Source organism: Leptodactylus fuscus, chromosome 3, assembly GCF_031893055.1.
Source record: "Leptodactylus fuscus isolate aLepFus1 chromosome 3, aLepFus1.hap2, whole genome shotgun sequence".
NCBI classification, from domain to species: Eukaryota; Metazoa; Chordata; class Amphibia; order Anura; family Leptodactylidae; genus Leptodactylus; species Leptodactylus fuscus.
Genome location: NC_134267.1, coordinates 130327396 through 130346884, shown reverse-complemented (window position 1 = coordinate 130346884; position 19489 = coordinate 130327396). Strand labels below are relative to the sequence as shown.

Genomic DNA, 19489 nt, shown 5'->3' with positions numbered 1-19489 from the left:
GGTCAATGCATTCCTATGGGAAAAAGTCAGCTCCCGCATATCGCAAGCTGACAGGGATCCCGACGTAATACAGTGACTTGGGCATGTTAGATGCCCCCAGACATGCTGTCCCAGTTGCATTCTAGGGTGTTGGTATAATTTCCTGGGGTGTCATAGTGGACTTGGTGACCCTCCTGAGTCGAATAGTGGTTTCCCCCTAAACAAGTATTTATTCCCCATAGACTATAATGGGGTTTAATGTTCGATCAAACAGTTGAGTATTGAGCAGCTACTCGAATCGAACTTTGAACATTTCGCTGTTCGCTTATCTCTAGGTATAACTATTGGGGTCCCGGGAAAGTCCATTAGAAATGCTCTAAGCTATCTGTCAAGCATTTTTTCATAGGACGTGTCATTTTCTTTCTCTCTGTACTGAAGTTTGTGTTCCTGTGTTTCTTCTCCCTATCACTCTTACAGTAATATGGCTTAATATGTTTAATATGCTATGTGTAACTAAAACATACCTATTCTGGAGGCATATAGAGCGACAGTGGGGCTGAAGTCTGTAAGTGCTGTACTACAGAAACTGTATGAAACCATAATACAGTCATGTGGTTTGAGCCCAAAGATTGTTTATGTTTGTAATAAAAATTACCCATTTTCATTTTAGAAATAGCAATGTTTTGTGGTAACATGGTGGCTCAGTGGTTGGTACTGCAGCCTTTCAGCACCGGAGTTCTGGGTTCAAATCCTGGGAAGGACAACATATGCAAGGCGTTTGTATGTTCTCCCCATGTTTGTGTGGATTTCCTCCCATACTCCAAAGACACACTGATAGGAAAGAATGTACATTGTGAGCCCTATATGGGGTTCACAATCTAAATTAAAAAAAAAAGAAAAAATAGCAATGTTTTAAAATAGAAGTATCCAAAAATGTTGTATTTAAGTGATACACTGTATAAGGATACATGGAGGAGACAGCAATGGTATGGTTTTATTTAAATAGTAAATGTTAGCATTAAGCCTGCCATGTTACTGAGAAGAACCTCATAGCAGCAAGGAGAGTTCTGGTGTCAGAATGATGGATGTCACCATCAGAGCAGTAAACTCACACAACCATTTTTATTGCTAGAATAACTTCATTTTAACTGACATTGATGAATCTGGATACAGGGGATACATTTTACTCGACTGTAGCTTGGTGACATTTGAAGGAAAGTTTACTTGTATCCTCACAACCAGGGAGTCTTCTTAATATTTTGTAAACCTATTTCCCTTTTAATATACTATAGGTTCAATAAAGTGCTGTTTCTTTGCTGCAGTTGGTGTGTAGCTGACAGCACACAGATGTTCAATTCAGAATGTGATATTCTCAATACTGAATAGTACTGAGTAAAACACTATTTTAGATTAAAGGCATTTATTTTGAGGTTGTTAATTACAACCTTTATACATTAACTTCCACTGTAAAATCTACTGTTGTTCACATCATAACAGCAGCTTATGCCCCAGAGCTGTACTTCCTACTTGGAGAAGACCTTTCAGCACATCCACCAACTCCAGCTCTTTGTACACTCCGGCAGGTGCTGCTCCCCCAATTCTCTCACAGTTTATATTCTTTCTCTAGCCCGCACTCTTCCACAGCAATAATTTCTGTTCCCTGTCGTCCCTACCAGCGGCACAATGTGGGGTATTTCGTGCCCCTGTGTGCTGGTAGGACAGGCGGAATTTTAATTAGCCATGTATTAATTTCACATGGCTTGTTCCCTTTAAGAGGGCACAGATACCTCCCCCCTGTGCGTTTTTTTTCTGTCCTGTGTAAAGGATCGGACAGGTGGGGAGGACTCTGTGTCCTCCTAAAGAGAAGAGTAAAGAAGAAGTTTCAGGTACTTACCTGTTCAGACCTGTTCAGGTGTCTTCAATGATGCACTCTGCCCCTTTGGACTTCTGTGTCGGTCCTGCAAAGATAATAGGTAAGATTAAGGTTACCTATTTTACCCACCTCCCTCACGCGATCCTTCTACCTTTCCCCGCCATCCAGTCCTGCTGCGCTTCGGGAGCCGCGCGCAGCCAGCCGGCGTGTTCGCGCGGCTCCATGAGGGGAACTTCCGGTTTCGCGGAACCTTTCCTCTGCGTAGGAGGGTTCCGGCCGGTCGTTTGGTAATGTAACACCGGCAACTTCCGGTTTTTTGGCTTTCGCCGCTCCGGGACCACGCGAACAGCAGCGTTGGACACTGGAGGTCCTCAGGAGCTTAAGGTATGTGCCAAAGTAGTTGGCTCAAGGGGGGAGCGTGACTTGAAGGGCTAGGAGTCTTATGAAGGGCAAAAGGAACGGAGCTCTTTTGACTAAGGCCACGCCCCTTCCGGATATGGGGCTGTAAAAGGAGGCAGGTTGCATCCCTCATTGCCTGCTAGTCTAATCCCTAGCTGGTTTCTGCACTGTGGCTTGTGGTTTCTGCTTCAAAACTGCATTTATTCTACTGCAAACTCTGCTGAAGGTTGGTAAGTGGTCTGCAGAAGCTGGGTGAGTCTCCTCATATGGTTCCTTGAATGTACTCCTCTGATGTTTCATATTCCATGCTTAGGTATCGCTGAAAACTAGTTTCTATTTGTCATGTCTTCCTCTTCTACCCCTCCCGGGGATCAAGTGAGACGGAAGAGGTCTTCTAAAAGGAGACACCTGGCTTGCATTGATTGTGACGTTCCTCTACCTGATGGTAGGTGCGGTTTTTTCGTCTGCTAATTCTCCCAATGGTGGGAGTATCCTGAATGTCATTGTTTTGCCTTTAGGCTATGACTGGTCACGCTGCCAGCAATGCAGGGGACCTCTGCGGGAGGAACCCGTTACCAGTGATATGGTAGCATGGGTCAAGGAGTACATGGTGAGTACGGTTGCCGCAAAGAGGGGAAGGGTCCCCCTGGCTTCTAAGTATCCTTGTGTTTTTTGCAGGATGATTCTTTAAAGGATATCCGTACTTCACTGGCTCAGCTCACCAAGAAGCAGCGCGTGGAAAGGCGTTCTGCTTCACTGCCCTCCCTGGAGCGCCTCCAGGTGGAGGAGGTGTCCATATCATCGGACGATCAGTCCTCCTGTACCAGCAGACCAATTTTCCATCGGGAGAAGACTAATAAACTGCTGAAGGCCATCCGGTCGTGGGACCAGGTTGGCGAGGGGGAAGCCTCTGCGTCCACCTCTGGGAAGCGGAGGGTTTTCCAAGTGGACGCCTCCATGGCCAGCCTAATGGAACAAGAATGGAAGCAGCCGGAGAAGGCTTACGTCACCACCAGAGCTTTCAAAGCAGTATATCCGATTGATCCCTCCCAACTGGATCTCTGGGGTCCGCCACCCAAGGTGGATTTAGCCATCTCTAAGCTCTCCCGTCGCACTGTCGTGCCCATCGATGACGGGTCAAATCTTCAGGATTTGCTTGATAGGAGAGTGGATTCAACGCTCAAGAAGGCGTATTCGTCTGCTTCAGCCCAGGTGACGGTGGGCATCGCCTCAACGGAAGTAGCTGATAAGCTTCAAGCCCGGCTGGACCGCCTGGAACGGGATATCGACTCCGGGGTTAACAGGGACGACATCCTGGCATCCATGGGGGAGATCCGTCTCGCTACGGATTTCCTGAGAGAATCGGCAAGACAGCAGGTGAAGCTGGCTTCCAAGGCCATGGCCCTCAATACCGCCGCCAGGAGACCCTTGTGGCTCAAACCTTGGCGGGCTGATGTCGCCTCCAAGTTTTCTTTGTGTTCCCTCCCCTTTCAACCTGGAAAGGTTTTCGGCCAAGGGCTGGACGATCTGATGGAGGGATTGGCTGATGGTAGAGGGAGATCACTACCACAAACAACCAGAGAAAGAAGGCCTCCCCCTTCTAGGGGTCGAGGCTCCACGTCTCAATACAGGCCTCAACAGGGAAGCCAGAGACGCCCCAGATACCGTCCGAAGGGGGCGGGTCGCGGGATCCCCAAGGAGGACCCTAAGAAGAAGGGGTTTTGAGGAGACGCCGCTCTCTGTGACCAGCTCTCCCGTAGGAGGGCGCCTTTCGAATTTCCTTGTGGCATGGCATCTTCACATTCTGGACCCATGGGTCCTTCAAGTTGTTCAGCGAGGATACGCAATAGAGTTCTCCCATCCTCCGGTGGATCGTTTCATCACTACGCGGGTCTTACCAGCCCTACAACAAGACTGCCTGGAGGCTTCCGTCGCAGAATATCTCTCAAAGGGGGCCCTGGAAAGGGTCCCTCCTCCCGAAGTGGGTCAAGGAGTTTATTCACCCGTGTTCTTGGTTCCAAAGTCCACAGGAGGGTGGCGGATGATTATAGATCTTCGGTTCCTCAACCTCTTCATAAAGGAAAAACCTTTCAGGATGGAGTCCATAGACTCAGTAACCAGTTTCCTATTGCGCGACGAGGTCATGGTCACCCTGGACCTAAAGGATGCCTACTTACATATCCCCATCTTCCCGCCACACAGGAAATATCTACGTATAGCCGTTCTTATGGCTGGTCACAGAGAGCACCTATAGTTCACTGCTCTGCCATTCGGCATATCGTCAGCTCCGTATGTATTTACCAAGATGGTCGCACCAGTTGCCGCCGCTCTCAGACTTCAAGGCCTTTTCGTGGTTCCCTACCTCGACGACTGGCTTATAAAAGCTCAGTCTACTTCAATTCTCCATCACCACCTCCAGATAGCCATCGCCTTCCTCCAGGAGTTAGGTTGGCTGATCAATTGGGAGAAGTCAGAAATAGTGCCATCCACCCGGAAGAAATTCCTGGGGTTTGTTCTGGATTCCCAGAGCATGCAGATTTTCCTATCTCGTCCAAGGCGAGCAAAAATAGAAGCTTCGGTTCGGGGCCTTCTCAGGTCCCGATGGATCACCATTCGCACCGCCATGCGGGTCCTAGGCCTGATGTCTTCTTCAGCCAGGGCGGTCCCTTGGGCTTTATGGCACTTGCGTCCCCTTCAGATGGAAGTGTTGAGAGCCTGGAACGGATCTCCACGGGGATTGCACAGGAAGATCTGCCTTTCTCCCGGTACCCGTCTTTCCCTCAGATGGTGGAGACACCTGAAAGACGGAAGGTCCTCGGTTCAACCTCGTTGGACCCTGTTGACAACAGATGCGTCCCATTCGGGATGGGGAGCCCACCTGGACGGCAGGACTGTCCAGGGTCTGTGGAGGAATCCAGAGGTAGGAACCTCCAACCTGAAGGAGCTAAAAGCAGTTTATCTGGCGCTGAAGTACTTCGCCCCCTTTCTCGAAGGGAAGGCAGTCAAGGTCCGGTCAGACAATATGACGACGGTAATATACTTGAACAAACAGGGCGGCACCAGGGTTCCAGCCCTACTGAAAGAGGCGAACTTGATCTTCACGTGGGCAGAGAAGAATCTGACCCACCTATCCGCTGTTCACATCAAGGGCTCCCTGAACATAGTAGCGGATCAGTTGAGTCGGGGTATCCCTGTATCAGGAGAATGGTCTCTCAATCAAGACATATTCCATCAGATTGTCCAAACATGGGGCCTTCCGGATGTCGACCTCATGGCAACCCGACTCAACGCCAAGGTGGAAACCTTCTGCTCTCTGTACCAGGAGGACAATGCCTTGGCAGTGGATGCCCTGTCCATCCCATGGAGGTTCAGGCTGATATACATCTTCCCTCCAGTTTCCATCATACCCAAGGTATTGATGAAAATCAGACAGGACCAAGTCTCGGGAATTGCCATAATCCCGTTCTCGCCGAAAAGGACTTGGTTTGCCCAGCTCATGTGGATGAGTCAAGGCAGGTATTGGAGGCTTCCCCCCCTCCCAGATCTGGTGACACAAGGAGAGCTGAGACACCACGATCTGAGGAGATTCAATCTGACAGCCTGGAGGTTGACCAGTCCCTATTAAGGAATAGAGGACTGTCTCAAGGCGTCCTAAGGACTTTAGCCAGCGCCAGAGCCACCTCGACCAATAAGAATTACCGTAGGATCGGTAATATTTTCCAGGCTTGGTGCACGGAACACGAAGTGGACTCCTCCGATCCCCCTGTGAGGGCGATCCTGGATTTCCTTCAGGACGGCCTAGACAGAGGGCTTGCAGCTTCTACCCTGAAGGTACATGTAGCCGCTCTGTCCGCCTATCTGGGGAGGCGGTTGTCTCAGGATCCTTTAGTGAGCACCTTTATCAAAGGGGCAACTAGGCTGAGACCAGCAGTTTCTGCTCCTGTCCACCAATGGGACCTCAGCAAGGTCCTAACGGCACTTTGTGTTGCTCCATTCGAACCTCTGGAGGAGGTGGATCTAAAGTGGCTGACCTATAAGGTATCTTTTCTCCTCGCTATCACCTCGGCAAAAAGGGTAGGGGAGCTTCAAGCACTCTCATCGGAAGCTCCTTACATTGCCTTCTTTGAAGACCGTGTTCAGTTGAGATTTCTGCCAGGATTCAGGCCGAAAGTTTCTTCTAGGGCGAATGTGAGTCAGCTCATTTGCTTGCCAACCTTTTTTCCCGTGCCCACTTCCCCTGAGGAGGAGAAGTGGCATACCCTAGATTTAGTCCGGAACCTGCAGATTTACCTTCAGCGCACACGCGCTTTCAGGAGATCTGAGAACTTGTTAATAAATTATGTAGGGGGCCATAAAGGCCGCAAGGCTTCTAAGGCCACCATCTCTCGCTGGGTGAAGGAAGCAATCAAGTTGGCGTTTGTGAGTCAGAACTTACCTCCGCCGACCGTCCTAAGGGCCCATTCGACGCGGGCAGTATCGACCTCTTGGGCAGAGGTCAAGGCTCTCACCTTGGACCAGATTTGTGCAGCAGCATCCTGGTCTTCAGAATTGACTTTTGTGAAGCACTACCGACTTGGTCGGTATAGCTCAGAAGCTACTGCCTTCGGGCGTACTGTATTACATTCTGCTTGTGTTTAATCTCCCACCCTTATGGGGATTACTTGCTATTTCCCCACATTGTGCCGCTGGTAGGGACGACAGGGAACAAAGGATTATGTAGATAATCTTGTTTCCCTTAGTCCTAACAGCGGCACAAGGATTCCCCCCCTATTGTTGTTTATTTTGGAATGTATGTATTATTACTTGTTATTTACGCACAGGGGGGAGGTATCTGTGCCCTCTTAAAGGGAACAAGCCATGTGAAATTAATACATGGCTAATTAAAATTCCGCCTGTCCTACCAGCACACAGGGGCACGAAATACCCCACATTGTGCCGCTGTTAGGACTAAGGGAAACAAGATTATCTACATAATCCTTTGTTAGTTTAAGTACCCAATATGCTAATTAGGATGCCCATCGCCAGGTGGGCGGTTACAAACTGTCCTCTCCAGCCAAACAACGCTATCTGAAAGTAGAGAGCCTAACTTTCATAGTGTTGGCTAAATTTAATAGCATTGGTTGCCCAGGAATAGTGGGGGCTAAAGAAAAAATTTCAACTGCACCAGAATCAGGGAAGGGGCTCCTATTGAAGGATGCAAATAGTTGGAACTTGTGGAGGTGAAAGGTTCTCTTGAATATGGGAGTAGGCTACACTTTAGAAGTATCTTTCATTTACTTAATTTGCATATACAGACTCTAGCCTTACCTAAACAATTTACCAATACTGTGTTGGTTACTCCCAGAATCTGTGTGTATTGAATATCTACTGGAGAAGAGTAAATAGGGCAAAGGTACAAAAATCAAAATGTCTTTTTTGGTGTTTCTCTGTTTTTTTTCTTATGCGGCCTTACCAAATTATGGGAGAAACGGGGCATCACCAGCAGTTCTGTAGCGGCCATAATGCTTCCAGACTCAGCAATAGTTCCCTGGGTACTAGTCATAAAGTAACTGTTCCTCTTGTCAGCCGGTAGTCCTAATATAATGACATGTGATCAGACATGATATCTTCTCTAGGCTTCTACACTTCTTAGAAGGTTACAAAACTATTGCTTACCATTCCTATACAAAGCTCACTGTTTTTTTCTAAATAAAGTGACTTTTGCTACATAATTTTTGTGAGGACAGTCATATTCTATGTCCTATGACAATGAAATTGTCTTGCAGAATTTGGGTCACTTAGGAGGCATTTTGCACTTTTTCAAAAATTGGTATTGTTAAAGAAACACTGGTGTACATGAGCAATATTTGTTCAAAGAATTCAAGAGGGGACAATCATTCACAACTTGGGAGAAAAACCCACCATTAATTTATGGTAAGAGACAATTTATGGCTTAAACCAATTTTTTATTAGAAAGCACAACAGGAGAAGGCAGTGGCAACAATATGGCAATAGTCTGAGTGACCACATGTAATATGAGTGTGCTGAAAAATTTTACAGGTAATAAAAGAAATGAAGGAAAAAGAGAACGAGAGAATGGAGTCGATTGGTGCGGGAAGGGGGTGCTGTGGACAGAGGAAGGATCAGGTCTGCTGCACTTGTCCACCAGATGAATTCCCATCAGAGGACAGGGACTCCCACCATTGAGATGCTCATATCTGCAGAGGCAGAAAACATTCCAGTTTCTCCATGTTGTACAAAATCTATCTCATGCACCCTCATCCCGAGCACCAAGCTCCTCCATGTGCAAGATGAAATGCCTCTGTACACATTATCTGGGTAAGGACGCAGAAGCCCATCATCAATCGGCGCAGAAGGCCATCATCAATCAGCACAGAAGGCCTTTCTTTAATTTGGATAAGGGGACCAGCATGGGGTGCTTGGGGGTGAGGATGATGAGAGACCAACTCATAGAGTTATACTGTGCAGAGATATCCTTCCTTAAGGTTGCAACAGGGGGGCATGACCACCAAATATGTAGCAAGGAGCCCTTACTAGATCTTATAGGTCATAGCATATGATTTCTGTCATAGTAAATTCCTATATTGTATAATGGCATTATAATGATCTGCACATCTGCAGGTTTTGATGAATGATGATACTATTATATGACAAGACCTACCCAGATAATAAAAAAATTAAATAAGGTTCTTGAAGATGTTTATCTTCATTTAGTGGAGGACTGTCACTGCTAACATTTATCTTTAGCAGTCATCAGACTGAAGTGATTCTTGATCAATACAATCTAAGGCATAAATCACAGATTAGAATTTGCATGGTCTTTATAATTTACAATGCTTCGCCTTTTTTTTTCTTTCAGATTTATAGGGTTGAATTTGTAACGTAGCAACTAATTATTTTTGCATGAGGGAACCCAATAATAGTATTTTTAATAATAGATATAAATAATACAGTTATTACTCTACTGCAATACTAGCCAAATATCAGATACCACATTAGGAGAGATCAATAAAATTGGTGTAAAGCAAATATAGATGGCAACCAAATAAGGGCGGGTTCACACCTGCATCCCAGCTTCTGTTCTGCAGGTTTCTGTTTCCTGCACAAAAGTGGGCAGGAGACGGAAACCTGCAGACATTTTTCATACCCATTCATTTGATTTATAGGCATGCTTCTCAAAATGAATAGTTCACTGCAAATAACGTTAGTGCAAAACAAACTTATGTTAATATTCACATTATATTCATTTCCCAAAGACTACACCTTTATTAGTGTGTGTGTGCACAGAAGGTTGTCACTTATCCCATGTAGATGAGGTAAGCAGGACTTTCACTGACTCCCCTAGGAGTCCTGTCAGGATTTACTCTACTTTTCCCAGAAATCTTGCTCTATCTCATATAATCCCATATGTCAAAGAGCTCCGCATTAGAAATGAACGACAGTAAAATGTCTGAGGTTCAATATTCGTTTTGAGTAGCCCCTCAATATTCGACTACTCGAATCGAATATCGAACCCTATTATAGTCTATGGGGGGGAAAATGCTCGATTCAGGGGTAGGCAACGTTCGATCAAATTATACTTACCAAGTCCACGAGTGAGGGTCAGGCTGGATCCTCCGAGAAGTCTTCTCCGTGCAGCGTCCCCGCGGCGTCTTCCGGCTCTTCATTCACTCTGCCAGGCATCGCGCCTGGGCAGAGCTGACTGCGCATGCCCGCACTACAATGATGTCTGGCAGAGCTGACTGCGCATGCCCACACTACAATGATGTCTGGCAGAGCTGACTGCGCATGCCCGCACTACAATGATGCCTGGCAGAGTGAATGAAGAGCCGGAAGACGCCGCGGGGAAGCTTCACGGAGAAGACTTCTAAAGGTAGGAGAAGAACCAGCGTTGATTGGCCGACTGTATAGCATTTGGCCAATCAATGCTGTTTCTGCATCGAACTTTTACATTCGAATAGCGAGTGGTACTCGATCGAGTACGAGTATTTCGAATACCGTAGTATTCGATCGAATACGTACTTGATCGAGTACTACTCGCTCATCTCTACTCAGCATCTCACCCCTGTTATACCGTATGATGCTTTCAGATAGACCAGAAGAAATGACCTGGGCTGACCATATTATTTAATAATTCTTGGTGTACTATGCATTGAATTGCAATATGCAGTAGGCAATGGACTGCCATCATTTTAACACAGGTAATAAAGAGAAATGAAACTTATCATAGTCTTACAGAATCTTTATTTGCTGTTTCCTGCACAACAGAATGTACTCTATGAAGCATTGCAAATGTGTTATAGGAAAATCTTATGCTGACTTCTAAAATATATGGGTTTTGGCTAAGGAACAGTTCACTTGTTATGAATAGAGATGAGCGAACACTAAAATGTTCGAGGTTCGAAATTCGATTTGAACAGCCGCTCACTGTTCGAGTGTTCGAACGGGTTTCGAACCCCATTATAGTCTATGGGGAACATATACTCGTTAAGGGGGAAACCCAAATCCGTGTCTGGAGGGTCACCAAGTCCACTATGACACCCCAGGAAATGATACCAACACCCTGGAATGACACTGGGACAGCAGGGGAAGCGTGTCTGGGGGCATAAAAGTCACTTTATTTCATGGAAATCCCTGTCAGCTTGCGATTTTCGCAAGCTAACTTTTCCCCATAGAAATGCATTGGCCAGCGCTTATTGGCCAGAGTACGGAATTCGACCAATCAGCACTGGCTCTGCTGGAGGAGGCGGAGTCTAAGATCGCTCCACACCAGTCTCCATTCAGGTCCGACCTTAGACTCCGCCTCCTCTGGCAGAGCCAGCGCTGATTGGCCGAAGGCTGGCCAATGCATTCCTATTGGTAGCAGTGCTGAGCCAGTTCTGCTCAACTACACCGTGTGCCGGTCAGCCCATCTGATATAGCAGATGTAGCAGAGCCGAGTGTGCACACCTGGCACACCTGGCTCTGCTATATCAGATGGGCTGACCGGCACATCAGATGTAGCAGAGCCGAGTGTGCACACTCGGCTCTGCTACATCTGATGCACACTCGGCTCTGCTACATCTGATGCAGCAGAGCCGAGTGTGCACACTCGGCTCTGCTACATCTGATGTAGCAGAGCCGAGTGTGCACACTGCTACATCTGATGCACACATGATGCTACATCTGATGCACACTCGGCTCTACTACATCTGATGCAGCAGAGCCGAGTGTGCATCAGATGTGTAGTTGAGCAGAACTGGCTCAGCACTGCTAAGTCTCTGCATTCGCATAGGAATGCATTGGCCAGCCTTCGGCCAATCAGCGCTGGCTCTGCCGGAGGAGGCGGAGTCTAAGGTCGGACCTGAATGGAGACTGGTGTGGAGCGATCTTAGACTCCGCCTCCTCCAGCAGAGCCAGCGCTGATTGGTCGAATTCCGTACTCTGGCCAATCAGCGCTGGCCAATTCATTCTATTAGCCCGATGAAGTAGAGCTGAATATGTGTGCTTAGCACACACATTCAGCTCTACTTCATCGGGCTAATAGAATGCATTGGCCAATCAGCGCTGGCCAATGCATTCTATTAGCGTGAGCTGAGTTTGCACAGGGGTTCTAGTGCACCCTCGGCTCTGTTACATCTGATGTAGGAGGAGTCTAAGGTCGGACCTGAATGGAGACTGGTGTGGAGCGATCTTAGACTCCGCCTCCTCCAGCAGAGCCAGCGCTGATTGCTCGAATTCCGTACTCTGGCCAATGCATTCTATTAGCCCGATGAAGTAGAGCTGAATGTGTGTGCTTAGCACACACATTCAGCTCTACTTCATCGGGCTAATAGAATGCATTGGCCAATCAGCGCTGGCCAATGCATTCTATTAGCGTGAGCTGAGTTTGCACAGGTGTTCTAGTGCACCCTCGGCTCTGCTACATCAGATGTAGCAGAGCCGAGTGTGCACACTCGGCTCTGCTACATCTGATGCACACTCGGCTCTGCTACATCTGATGCAGCAGAGCCGAGTGTGCACACTCGGCTCTGCTACATCTGATGTAGCAGAGCCGAGTGTGCACACTGCTACATCTGATGCACACATGATGCTACATCTGATGCACACTCGGCTCTGCTACATCTGATGCAGCAGAGCCGAGTGTGCATCAGATGTAGCAGAGCCGAGTGTGCATCAGATGTAGCAGAGCCGAGTGTGCATCAGATGTGTAGTTGAGCAGAACTGGCTCAGCACTGCTAAGTCTCTGCATTCGCATAGGAATGCATTGGCCAGCCTTCGGCCAATCAGCGCTGGCTCTGCCGGAGGAGGCGGAGTCTAAGGTTGGACCTGAATGGAGACTGGTGTGGAGCGATCTTAGACTCCGCCTCCTCCAGCAGAGCCAGCGCTGATTGGTCGAGTTCCGTACTCTGGCCAATCAGCGCTGTCCAATGCATTCCTATTGGAAAAAGTTTATGTCACAAAAATCACAATTACACACCCGATAGAGCCCCAAAAAGTTATTTTTAATAACATTCCTACCTAAATAAAGGTTATCCCTAGCTATCCCTGCCTGTACAGCTATCCCTGTCTCTTAGTCACAAAGTTCACAGTCTCATATGACCCGGATTTGAAATCCACTATTCGTCTAAAATGGAGGTCACCTGATTTCGGCAGCCAATGACTTTTTCCGATTTTTTTCGATGCCTCCGGTGTCGTAGTTCCTGTCCCACCTCCCCTGCGCTGTTATTGGTGCAAAAAAAGCGCCAGGGAAGGTGGGAGGGCAATCAATTTTTTTTGGAGTTTGCCACGTGATGTTCGATTCGAATCGAACACATCGAACAGCCTGATATCCGATCGAACATGTGTTCAATAGAACACTGTTCGCTCATCTCTAGTTATGAATATTAAGAAACCCCAGATTACTACTTTGAGAGGAGATGGAGCAGCACAGACATGTATCAATAGACTGTCCCCAAGGATAAGTACTTCATTATCCTCAGCACTGAATATCACCTGAACCCTATTGACTTAAAGATCATTGTTTACTTGAGAAAATGAACACATGATATATTTTCTATCATCAGGGTAAAGACTGTACCATATGGTTAAGTTCTCACTTGTGCTGGTCTGTCCGTCCTTCGGAACCCCTAAAACAGCGGTTACACACAGACACCTATAGATCTCATAGACTAAATAGGGTCCACCATCTGTTCGCTGGGTTTCTGCCATTTTTATACTGAAACTGGTGGAGAGAAAAGACCTCCATTTCTTTCCATCGATTTTTGGCAGATTCTGCGGCAAAATCTCTGAAGGTGGAACTGATACATATCATTCATCATTGTAGTCAGAAAGAGAACTACAGATAATGGGGCAGGGTGTCATTCCAAGACATGGGACATCATATCCATCTATGCACTATACGTACATATGGTGTCTGCATTTTGCGCAGATATCATACTTACCCATTATTTTAGGTCTGCCTCTTGTGTGGCCATATGTTATGTAGGTGCACCTTTCTTAGACTAATTTTATTGTGGTGTCTATTTATGATGTTGGCACACCTCCTTGTAAATTTTTTTGTAAGTGTCAGTTAATTTAGATACGCCTTTATCAGTTACATGTTTTTTGCCCCAAAATGCCCATTTGTAGTGCAGTCTGACCTGACAATTCTTTTACTCTGCTCATGGACTGGAGTCCGTTTGTGCCTTTTTAAAAACGCGCATGTCATAACTACAGTGTGGAAAGGATCTTCATTTAGGCCAAAACCCTTTTCTCAACAAAAAGAAAAAGTGGCAAGAGCAGCATTTCAGTGTGAAAAAAAAGTGTAAATCCTATTAATATGTGAGTTTGGATGTTTGGAAGTTTGTTCCTCAATCACGCAAAACCCGCTCCACTGATTTGGCTGAAATTTTCCACAAACATAGTAACTACACAGGATTGCGCAATAGGATACTTTTCATCACAATAGCGCACATATGTTTTTCCCAGGACCCCCACAAAACCCAAACTCACATCACCATCTCTGCAATCTCACATACTTTGGACCATAGCAAGCCACAAAATTCATATTACCGTCTACAGCCTAGCCCCTAACCCCACACAATCACACTTACATATACTTCACCACTTTACCACTTTCACCCTCACCTTAACAATACTCCAGGAGGCTACCTCTTTAACCCTCCGGAGCAGCCATGTTTGCCGACCCCCACCGCTCTGACGATCCGCAACACCGCCCACCCAGCCACTCCACTGTGTTGCCAGGAACATGCGCATCTTAGCCACCTACAGAATGTGTTTCCAGCACGCCACCATTTTGCGCCTCCACCGTAGCCCGCAGCACCCGAACTGCTCTCTCCAGCCCGCCACACTCCCCGACGGCACTCTCACCTCACTGCTGTTTCGTCTTCACAATACATCCACCTTCCCTAGGTCGGTCTCCACGCCAACGACACTGGTAAGTTCCAATAGCATGTTTGCATTGGGACTACTTCTGACCTGTATTCTTCGATGTACCATTTCAACATACCACGGACATGTAACGCTCGATAATAATGTCACCAATCTACCTTACTGCCCACCTTAGAATTACCCGGCGTCCCTTCACATAAACTAGAACTCAAGATTGGCATCCCTGTTCTACTCATGCGTAATCTGGATGCACCCCGATTGTGTAATGGCACGAGGCTACGCGTCACACTACTAGGAACAAATATCATTGAAGCCACTATTCTTACAGGAGCAGTGTGTTAACCCCACGCATTCCAATTATACCAAATAATTTCCCATTTCAATTCAAACAACTACAATTTCCCCTTAAGTTGGCTTTTACAATGACCATTAATAAATCCCAAGGACAAACGCTGAAAGTAGCAGGAATACATTTGGCCACACCATGCTTCTCACATGGACAACTTTATGTGGCTTGCTCAAGAGTATCCTGTGCCCAACACTTACATGTACTGGCGGAAAATAACAAATCATACAATGTCGTATATCAAAGTATATTAACTGCAAATACCTCTGTCCCAAACACACTATGTACAGATACACAGTTACATTTCATATCCCATACCTTTTACACAGTACGAAAACCTTACCCACGCCTGTATATACCCACTTCTACAATCACCGCAGACGAAGTCGCGGGTACCAGCTAGTGCTTCATAAATGAAACACAGGGCAGAAGAAGACCTCAAAAAGATGCAAATTGTTCCAGAAAAAGGCCCAAGACACTTAATAACTGTGCCCTTGTGAGTCTGTGAAAAAACTTATGGCATCAAAATACAGGTAATGAAAAAAAGAAAATCGAAAAGCAGATGAACTACGGACAGTGCAACATGTCTGTGAAAAACAAGGACTGTGGATACAGACATGTGAATAAGGATCCATTCAGACTTTTCTGATACTTTAGAGGGGTTTGTGAATCTTAGTAAATTTCTAAAAATGTTCCTCATTGATGTGCATTAAGTTAGGCTATATTTCAGTCAACCATAACATTATCGTCTCTGATGGGTGATGGGAATAAAGTTAGTAATCTCATGATAAAACTATAAGCAGGGAGCTCTATAATTATTAAAACTTAGCATTTATTGTTATAGTTAAAACATTAAGATACCGAGTCCCAAAACCAAATCCACAAAAAATTGAAAACATTTAACATATGGGTTGTCTAATGGGATACATGAATGTTACCTTGACATTTACCTCCTAAACAAACCTTGTTGCAGCTCATGCAAATCCACTACTTTGAAATGCTGTTGCCTATCTTTTCCATTGGCATGGGCATCTTTTAGCATGCACACTGCCACATTTCAAAGAGTGTCCAGAAATGCTTTGAAGAACATGGCAGAAGGTTCAAGGTTTTGGCAACACCTGCAAATTTCCAGATCTTAAATGAGCAACTGTGGAAAGTACAGGAAACATAAGTCCCATCCATGTATACACCTAACTTACAGAACTTTAAGGATCTCCTGCTAACATCTTAGTATCAGATATCACAGGAAACCTACAATGAATATACCTCAACAGGTCAGATCGGTTTGGGTAGTTTGAGGGGGACCTACATAATAGTAGGTAGGTGTACTGTACATGTCCATTAAAAGAAGAGGCATAACTACTATCAGAGCAGAACTGAATCTGCCCAATTGTCTCCTATCACAGAGACTAATGCTGGGAACTAGAAAATTACTCTGCTAATGGTATTAAAAACTGTGTTTTGCACTGAATTCAGCACAATGTCGGTTTTCCCTTTATGTGCCCCGGGTGAAGAGCTATCAGTGCGTTTAACAGAAGGGCGTTCCTGACAGTCTAGCTGGGAACGCCCCTCCTGACAGTACTGTGTGTAGCGCTATACTGTGAGGGGACGTTCCTTATTTCTCAGCCGTGAGGCTGAGTGGTGAGGAACACCCCTTCCCACCCATACTCATCTATGGACGAGTACTGTCAGGAGGAGCTAGACTGTAAGGAACGCCCTTCTGACAGTGAAGAGCTACTGGTAAATACACCAATAGCTCTTCCCTGGGGCACATAATGGGGAAACCGACAGTGAGCTGAATTTGCCTGAGGACATGAACGGTCCTCTTTAACCAGAACTTCTACAATTGGTTAAACTACTGCAGAGTGATATCTTATCACAGAAGATAAGAAAAAAAACAATGAAAAGTAATAGAAAAACACTTTTAAATGACTTTTCACTATGTTTTTTTTTTTTTTTCTTTCTGTGATTAGATATCACTCTGCAGTAGTTTAACCAATTGAAGGTCGAGTTAACTCTGCTACATCAGTAAGTAAGCAATATGTCACCTAATAGGATTTGAGTCATGCATGAAAAAACATGGCGGCAAGCATTGCAGCTTTTCAAAGAAAGTCCGCAGCCTCATTAAACCAGTTCTTAGTTACAAACAGGGTTGGGTATGCAAAGCCTTTCTGATTGGAAAGGTCCAAATACCAGCAATATACCATCCTAAAGCTGAATGGGCCACAGTGCTGTTTCCCTTTCATAGTTTTCTCTACACCAGGGGTCAGCAACCTTTGGCTCTCCAGCTGCGGTAAAGCTACAACTCCCAACATACCTATTCACTTCCATGGGAGTTCCAAGAACAGCAGAGTAAAAATGCTGTTTTACATTCTGCTGCTCTACACAGTGGAATCCCCAGGTGGACACCATTTACAATGGGGCTGTGCTGCTGTCAGTCTGGTTGGAGACCCCTGTGCAAGAAAAATACCTAGAAGGCAATGCAGGACTAATCTTGCTCTGCACACCTTTCATTTTCTACAACCATGGGGTCCCAGCAGTTGTACTCTCTGATCAGAAATGATAGCATAGTTTAGCTATATGCAAGCATATGATAGGTCTGACATTTAATGCCTGTAGATGATGTGTATGTTGGAGTAGTAGTAATAAAACACTTTAGAATGTCAGAACACACAGAACAAGATGAAAGTTGGCAATCATGTTTTATATATGTAATTTTGATCTCAAGAGTATATTTATATTTTCCTGCATTTTTAAGTTCCAAATGACTTTTTTAACAGCATTGCAATCGGAATCATATACAAGCACAGCAATCTGGAAAACCCTTTAGGGTACACCCATGGAAGTTTAATTTATGCATGTGGTTAAGGTTGTACAAAAATTCCTCCTCTCTTATTTACAGTGAGTATATTGTTAAAGACATTTCATTGCAATTGTGACAGTCGGAGCACTGCTCATGTTCATCTCTATAAGCTTTTCCAATTTCAGCAAAACATGCCAGGGGCAAGTATGTGAAGGACAGGATGTCATTACTTATAATCTACATCTCATCAAACAGGCAGATGGGAAACATAAATTCAATAATAGGTGGGTGTCACACAGTATGGGGTGCATGTGCATGTCAAATGTTCACATCACCCACTTTACAATACACACATATTGCTTTTATTGTGAAAAGAGGAGCTTGACTGTTGTGGTTGCATATTCATACATAGTGACAAGCAAATGTAGCAAAGTGAGCATGTAATATCTAGGTCACTGCCATGGGTAGAAAATAACAAGCCACTTACAGTAGCTAAAATATTAGGGAAAAAGTAAAGAGAGAACTCAGAAAACAAAGCTACTGATTCCAGGAATACAGGACTATATGCATTTGTATTGTTGTCAGGGCTGTCAGTTTGAATCCAATGCACGGAAAATATCCCAGTGGTTACACTTGGCTCCCCCGGAGAATGATTACTCCCTAGGGAGACCCTGTTTTCATTGACAGCGGGGTATAAAAGTGTAATGAGAAAGAACGGGATGAGTTTGGGTGTAATATTCTCTAAACAAATAAGCCTAGAAACACAACTCACATACATGAAGGTGATTTTAGAAAGCTAATAGAAGTTTTTGCTATTGATTGACTGCATAAAAAAAGTGATGAACAATTGAGGGCTGAACATGTTTTATCACTGGTGGTAACTATAGGGACTGCAGCAGTAGCAGTCGCTACTGGCCCTGGGACCTAAGGGGGCCCCTAAGGTCCATTTTACAGATAAAATATGTCAATATTCTAAATAGTACAAGGTAGTTAGGGTCTCCATTACAGATTCTGCACTGGGGTCTAGAGTTTAAAGGTGACTGGGGGCCATCAATATCAATTGTTAAATACTATGGACTCCCACTGATTAGCAGAGAAAAGGGTCCATGGTGACGCTCTAGTCTTGTGGCCCCTCGGAAAGCTTAGAGGTTATTTATTGGCCCTATAGAATAGCCACTACTGAATGACAACACACTTGAAAACTTTGTGTGCACCCTTGCACCTTGAATTTCACATGAAATCAATTCAATAAAATATTGCAACATGAAAGCCCTGACAAGTTGCAATTCACAACACAACCATTAGGGGACAACGCCAGCGCGTTTAGGATAGATATGAAAAAAGATCACTAAATCCTGTTGTTTTGAAGAGCTGAATGTGCTGTGACACACATACTGCACATGTCCAAATGAGAGCAAAGGCAATAGTTTCCATCATTAACATTGCAGTCAATTACTGACATCTTATAATATGATCATGCTAACACATTTCTGAGCATTTACTTCTTGATAAAAATGAAGACTAAACAGATGTTAAAAAGTTGACCTGATTTCCGTCTAAGGGCTGGGATGATGTATGTAGGTAGTGGAAAGCCAAAACAAACATGAGCATTTCCAAATTCCCTGCTGCATGGGTAGCGAGCGAGAAGAGAGCCTGCTGTAAATACACATTCATAAAGCTTGCTTTGCTCCAGTAGGCTTTGAATAACTGTCGTTTA

General features: G+C 45.3%; 1 protein-coding gene across 1 annotated transcript in view; it reads right to left on the bottom strand.

Annotated features, from left to right (window-relative positions):
• Positions 1–19489, bottom strand: part of B3GAT2 (beta-1,3-glucuronyltransferase 2) — a 142333-nt gene that overhangs the window by 84681 nt on the left and 38163 nt on the right. The window lies entirely within an intron of this gene.